The sequence below is a fragment of the Triturus cristatus genome, chromosome 1_2 (genome assembly GCF_964204655.1).
Source record: "Triturus cristatus chromosome 1_2, aTriCri1.1, whole genome shotgun sequence".
NCBI classification, from domain to species: domain Eukaryota; kingdom Metazoa; phylum Chordata; class Amphibia; order Caudata; family Salamandridae; genus Triturus; species Triturus cristatus.
This window is the reverse complement of record NC_140580.1, coordinates 1,153,612,970-1,153,620,540: the sequence shown is the minus strand read 5'-3', so window position 1 is coordinate 1,153,620,540 and position 7,571 is coordinate 1,153,612,970. Positions and strand designations below refer to the sequence as shown.

Below are 7,571 nucleotides of genomic sequence, written 5' to 3'. Positions count from 1 at the left end.
TCCAGAGAGTCTACCGTGGTCCAGCAAACTGCTTGTGTGTGCCTCGTGGGCCGCAGTTGAAGTGCAGTATCGACGCTAGCACGGGTGGAGTCTCAGTGCAACACTAGTCAGTATAAAATGCTTAAAGAAAAAGAAAGCGACATTGAAAGTCTACGTGTCTGTGGCCAGGAACAGAATGAAATGGCCACGAATAAAAGGTACTGCGCCATATTATTGCAACCGGGTTACGAACGCAGCACACAGCAATAGTTCAATGCATATCAAACTGAAATTTATGTGCTATGAAACAGAGATTAACAAGGTGTTTGTGAAGAAACATTTAAACACAAAGCTGATCAAATATCAAAACGTTATCTGCTTTCATGGACTAGTAGTGTACAAGGTTTATCTACTTGCCGAAACCATCAATGACTCATGATGCACAACGTGCTGCAGAGCAGCCCCCAGGAAGAGGGTCGGGACTGTGCTAGCAGAGTTGTCCTCAAACAAAGCGGCCCACCACCAAAGATGCCAGGTAGGGGCTCAGGACAACTCCCTAGAACGCCGTCAAGTAAAAAGCTCTGATGTAGAGCCAGGGCATGATCCAAGCTCCAAAGGTTGTTAAGGCTGACCCCAAAGCCAAAACGTCGCACGGTGCTGGAGACAATCTGCCTGATCAAGAAGCGCCTGAGAGGCAACTACTGTCCACCAATATGTATATATACTAATACGGACGCAAGTGGGGGAGCTTCAACCACAAACAATGGTTCAAAAACACTCAAATAGATGCTCTTTGCGTTTGAAAGATTGCGCAATAAAGAAATTAATCGCAGCTGGGAGGTTATCTCCTTGGATAACTATGTAGAAGTCGGCAGAGTACCCAGGGAGCTGCACATCCTCATTACTCCTACATATCAGGACTCGCACCCCAAGCTGTTGGAGGAATGGTCAGCTCTAGTGGCAGCAACCTGCAAACAAATGCTGGGGTTGCTATCTAAATATGCTGCCATGGAATTGGAGCAGGTTAGGATTGAAATGAAGAAGCTACAGGAGTCGTTGGAGAAACACCCACAGCAAGATAAGGTACCGAGCTTCCTCAAAGAGATGGAGGTACTCCTTACTAAGTATGAAGAGGAGATTCAAACAAAGAAGAAGTGGAAGTTCACCAGGGACAAAATTGATTACACATTAGCCCGTATTTTGACCTTTGGAAGAAAATACAATGAAGCGAGGAAAGAATTTAGGCGTACGTATTCCCTCAGGCAGCAAAACTTGGCAACGCCGGAATTAAGCTTGGATGTGTCAGACCTGGGTGAAAGGCAGGTGGCCTTAAAACAGTGGCCAGACCCCCTTCACAACTCTTGAGGAGTACTGTTTTTTACGGCAAAACCAGGGGCAAAGAAGAAAGCCCCCAAAAGGAAAAGGAGGAGACAACACAGGAGAAAAAGTCAGAGAGGAGGTGCAATGAAAGCATTAGGACAAGCTGTGTGGAAAAGTACTTCGGCAGAGCAAAAGAAACAAGTAATGGGTGAGCAACAATTTTCTGTTATAAATCTTTCTTCCCACACCCTTACCCCAGACTAACAGTCTCTTCTGGAACTGGCTCTCTCATTCTGTCCTGTGGCTAACCTGGATTATGCACAAAGTCGCATTTCCTTTTCATCAGAAAACTAAAGCTCTTGAAAATACTTGCCCAACCTAGTGGAATTGTGGGGGTCGGGAACTTGGGATCTACCTCTACCCAAACATCTTCCAATATATTATCCATTGGGGACATTGATGGTTTGGCATCCCTGAGGGAGTTGGAATTGGGTGAGAGGAACTGGGTCTCTGAACTGGAACTCTTGGAACACATGGATTTGGAGGTTGACAGCACGAGTTGAAGTGACTTCAAACCTAAATCCAGATTCAACCCTATTACACCACATGACACCATTGACACATTCCATGAGGTGCTTCCACGTGACCGTTACCTTTTGGGTTTAAGGTATAATAACTAATATGCAACTAATTTTAGGAAAATGCCAACAAGCAGCTTTGGAATCACTACAGAAAGCCAAATCTTTTGTCATCAACGGGGGCAATGTTGTGCTGTAGGATGTGAAAAGGTACACAGCAGAGGCAAAGAGAGAATTGGATTTTTCTGGTAGTCACAAGAAGTCCAAAGCTACTCAGTGTAGTCAAACGATTGATTTGTTTCATAGCTTGGTGGCCAGTTGGTATTTTTAAATGTTAAGAAACCCATAGCCCAGTGTTTTTACATGTTAACGAAGGTACACAAACACAGTACAGAGCCACCAGGGAGGCCTATCATCTCTGCAAATAATAGTCTTCTGTAGCATGCTTCCATCTATCTTGACCATTTTCTGTTCCCTTATGTTTGTATTCTTCCTTCATACTGCCGTGACAGCATGGATTTTATTTCTAAAGTCACTGGCATCCCTTGTAAATCCAGTTATATCCTGGCGACAGTAGATGTGGATTTCCTGTACACATGTATAAAGCATGACTTGGGGTTGAAGGCTTGCAGGTATTTCTTTAGGATAGACCGCTAGCAACATACGACCACACCATAGCCCTCAGTAAGATGCTACAGTTCTGTCTGGAACATAACTATTTCTTGTTTGGCAAGCAGTGGTATATTCAGCTCACCGGGACAGCTATGGGAAGCTGCTTTGCCCCTAGTTATGCCTCTATTTTCATGGGATGGTGGGAGGCTGAGTACATCTGGACAGAGAAGTTTGAGGATTTTTCACATCTGATTTTGTGGACACGGTATATTGATGTTATTTTTCTGATATGGGACGGCCCACAGGAGAAATTGGACAGCTTTCTGGTTAAGATATCTGAAAATGATCTTGGTTTGAGGTTCACGTACAAAACAGACACCAACAGAATAGACTTCCTAGACATTTTGGTAGAAGTGAAAGAGGACATGATGCATTCCACACTGCATAGGAAGGCCACTACAGGAAACAGTAATTTCCATTCCCCTAGCCATCATCCCGTGAAATTAAAATGGAGCATACCATTAGGGGCGTTCCTGAGAGCTAAGAGGAATTGTAGTACTGTACAATCCTATCACACGGAAGAGAAGTGGTTGGTGGAAAGAGTTTTGAGCAGAGAGTACACACACAAGGTGATTGAGGCAGCAGTTAAAAAGGCGAGGGGAGTGGACAGGAGCAGTCTCCTTAGGCCTAAACCTAAGGGAAAAGGAGACTAAGCAGTGAGGCTGATTACCACCTATCATTCTAAATCTGCTGAGTTCGGGGCTATTGTTGAGAAACATTGGAACTTAGTGAAATCTGACTTCTCTATTGTGAAACTTGTTAGCCCCAGGCCATGGATATCCTATCAGAGATGTAGTTCACTCAAGGATATGCTAGTGCACTCCTATGAGGAGACAGGGCACCCCCTTAGAAGCACCTGGTTGAGGGAACTCCCGGGTTTTTACAAGTGTGGTAAGTGCAAAGCATGCACACATTGTACCAATGTGAAAATGGTGACGTTTCCTAATGACAGAAAATGGAAAATCAGGAATTTTATCAACTGCAATACTGATTCTGTTGTGTATGTTCTGGTCTGTGTTTGTGGATTGCGCTATGTGGGTAGCACCATTTTTCCTGTGAAAAAGAGAATTTTGGAACACAGGTGAGCTATCAGGAATAATGATGCGCCTTACCCCATGGCGAGACACTACAATATACTACATGGCCCTAACACTGAGAATGTCAAGCTTTCCTTCTTTGGTGTTGACTGGGTTCCGGCACGAGCAAGAGGGGGAGATGGAGAATGAGCGCTGAGGAGGTTAGAGTCAGAGTACATCATCTGTCTGCACAGTGTACAGCCGGGTGGACTCAATCAGGAGGAGGAGCTTCATGTGCACCTGGGTTGAAAAGTGGAACCACAACTCACCTCTTTCAGTGTTTCTCCAGAACAGCTGGTTGATTCTGTTCCCCCTTCTCCATTTTATTTTATTGTGTCATCTATAGGGTGATAGTTTTTCCTTGATCTGTTTTTCATTCACATTGTTTCAGGCAAAGGTGTTTTCCCTTTTTCTTTTTTCCTCTCCTGTGGTTACTTTTTTGATGTATGGTGTCTCTGTTTCCTAGCAGCTCATGACCATCAGTATGTTAGGTGTTGGGCTAGTAATGTTGTCATTTGAACTGGCATGCAGGTGACTGCGCTGATTGCAGATCACTAGATCTCCTTTGAGCAACACATGGAATGGTGTTGGCCCATTCTTATTTATTTGCGATACAGAGCTGTATTGATTTGTTATGAGACTCATGTTGTATCAGGCACTGGCCGGTTGTCAGCATTATATTTACTGTGGTTTGATTTTACAGGCCAATGTTCATATTAATTGAATAACATTTTTGTGGAATCATGAATAACTTTGGAGTTCAATTGTGCATTGATGATGAAATTTATGTTTTCTTTTATAATTCTTATTTTTTCCTGTTTTGTTATTTTTTTAATATTAGGGTCATTGTTTGTTTTTATTTTTATAACAGTGAATCCGTCTTTTTATGTACACATATGCATTCAATGAAGTGTGATAGTCTTTCTATCATGTTCACACGTTGGTGTGTCTTTGGCTCTCTTAAAGGGATAGGGCACAATGGGAAATGTTGATTTGCTTTGACAAAGTGGTTGAAACGCGTTTGATTGCATTAAACATGTTCAAATAACTATTCCTGGAGTGCGGGCATTCTTTGCTGCCACAGCGTGGCCGTCACGGCATCATTGATACATATATATATGCGAAGGTGGTGCCTCAAGAGTCCGTGAGGAGCAAAGAAGGATGCACTCAGTGTGTCACTTTCAAAATAATTTATTCCAGGAAACGCGTTTCAACCTAAAGAGGTCTTCGGCACCGCCACATCTGAAAAAGTGCCCCATCCACCATAGAAATAACTTTTCATGTGTTAAACATAGACAAAATACTATAATGAACTAGTCATAGAGTATAAAGGCAATTTAAAAAAGGGAGACAACTACAGGGAAGCTCATTATAATTCACATTGGTATCTACATGATTGTGCATTGTTCATACCTGTTTACGGATTTAGAAAAACAATCAATAAAAATGAATTAAAGATATTTTCATATATCTTCAAACCTGTTCACTGGTACAGTGAAACTATGCTGATAATAATAATGACAATTGCCAAAGTTTATAGATAATCAAAAATACATATAGTCTATGGCCATGCCCTTTCTGATGGGGACAGGGTTATGAAACCTGAACAAGCTAAAGTACAAGCTTTGACTACGGCAGATCCGCCACAATACATGATCATTTCTTGGAATGGTCAGTTACTGTTCTTGATACAAACAAGACTTTGCTGCGGTCAGTGCACCGTTATGAGAACTAACAAAAAATAATTGGTCTTCTCATTGGGCACGAAAATGTGAGAAGAGCTTTCAAAGGATCAAGCAAGCTATTCAGAGTGCCACTGAAATGGTGTACTTTGATCCCAAACTTCACATAGAGGTTTTAGTTGACACGAGCCCTGTCGAGTTAGGCACCATCCTTGCATAGCACAATGGACAGTGCATTGCCCGGAGACATATTGTGCCTACTCGCAGCCTGAAAAAGAAAGTTTGGCAGTGATCTGATATTACCATGTGTTTCTGTATGGAAAGCCCTTCAAAGTAATGACTGATCATCAAGCATTGTTGACAAAATTTGGCAATCCCAAAGCCAAAATGTCTCCTAGAATTGAACTTTGGGGTTTCAGGTTACAAGAATACAACTATACAATATTTCATCATCAAGGGAAAGATCAGAATCCTACTGATTATTTTTTAAGAGTGCCATTACAATGCCTTGGCACCCATCTAAGAGGGCGGAGCCTTATATCATTTTTATTCTGAAATCAAGCACACCACATGCCATGTCTTTAGAACAAATTGTCGCTGTCATGAGCCAAGACAGTGACATGTTAAATTTGAAAGACATTATTGCTCATCCACCGTGGAACCAGCCCTCTAAATCTCTCACTGATGTCAGTGAGTATGTGAAGTTCAAAAATGTAAGAGATGAACTTTTATTGACTCAAGTAGGCCTCATTCTGTGAGGTACACAAATCTCTGACAACAAGTAATCCACGTTGCCCATGAGGGACATCGAGGAATAGTTGCCACTAAGAGAGCTCTCCATGATCGAGTCTGGTTTCAGTACCTCGACGAAAGGGTCGAAAAAGAGTTGAAGACTTGTCACATATGCAACTGTCTTTCATCTCAAGTTATACCCTTTAAACATTTCAGAATTGCCATATCATGCTTGGGAGAAAACTGCTATTGATTTCTTTGGTCCTCTAGAGAATGGACATCATCTTCCAGTTATTGTTGATGAATACTCCTGTTTTCTACACTACACATGAAAAGGTTATTCATAAGTTAGATGGCATCTTTGCGACATGGGGTGCACCTATATTCTTGATCTTGATAATATGATCCGGCGGCGTTATTCCCATGACCCGCTGAGCAGCTTCCGGGAAACCAAAGTCTTTGGGTTCCGGGGGGAGTATGGTTGCAAAGCTGAAACTTAAAGGAATTGACGGAAGGGCACCACCAGGAGTGGAGCCTGCGGCTTAATTTGACTCAACAACGGAAACCTCACCCAGGCCGGACATGGAAAGGTTTGACAGATTGATAGCTCTTTCTCGATTCTGTGGGTGGTGGTGTATGGCCGTTATTAGTTGGTGGAGCGACTTGTCTGGTTAATTCCGATAACTAAAGAGACTCCTCCATGCTAACTAGTTACGCGACCCCCAGCGGTCCGCGTCCAACTTCTTAGAGGGACAAGTGGCGGTCAGACACACGAGATCGAACTATAACAGGTCTGTGATGCCCTTAGATGTCCGGGGCTGCACGCGCGCTACACTGAACGGATCTGCATGTGTCTACCCTTCGCCAACAGGTTCGGGTGAACCGCTGAACCCCGTTTGTGATAGGGATTGGGGATTGCAATTATTTCCCATGAACGAGGAATTCCCAGTAAGTGCGGGTCATAAGCTTGCGTTGATTAAGTCCCTGCCCTTTGTACACACCGCCCGTCGCTACTACCGATTGGATGGTTTATTGAGGTCCTCGGATCGGCCCCGACGGGGTCGGCCCTGGTGGAGCACCGAGAAGACGATCAAACTTGACTATCTACAGCGGCCTGACAAGCCTTCCCTGGCGGCCCGCAGACCTTGCAGACATCGTACCTGTGCAAGCACCGCCGGTTGCAGCAGCGCGGAGCTATGGGGGCCGGGCGATTCTTTTAAAAGCCAAGTCACTTGTTAATGAGGCTTTGTTGTATTTCACCTCTTCTTAGCGCCCCTGCATCTCCCCTCTGAATGAGTGGAGATGCAGGGGCGCTAAGAAGAGATGAAATACAACAAAGCCTCATTAACAAGTGACTTGGCCTTTAAAAGACCTGTGAAGTACTTGGGTGCGGCGGCTGTTTGTGTTCCAGGGAAGCTGACTATAGCGCCGGGTGAGGTGATGGACAGGGGGGGGGGTGGGGGGGGGGGGGTTCAGCAGCTAGTGAGAGCAGCAGGTGAGTTTAAAGCGGGAGGAAGACAGAGTGCGACAGA

At 44.0% G+C, this 7,571-nt stretch overlaps 1 pseudogene; it reads left to right on the top strand.

Annotated features, from left to right (window-relative positions):
- Positions 1-6,508: 6,508 nt before the first annotated feature.
- LOC146868905 (18S ribosomal RNA) lies at positions 6,509-7,174 on the top strand (annotated as a pseudogene; the record flags this gene model as incomplete).
- Between the last annotated feature and the right edge of the window lie 397 nt (positions 7,175-7,571).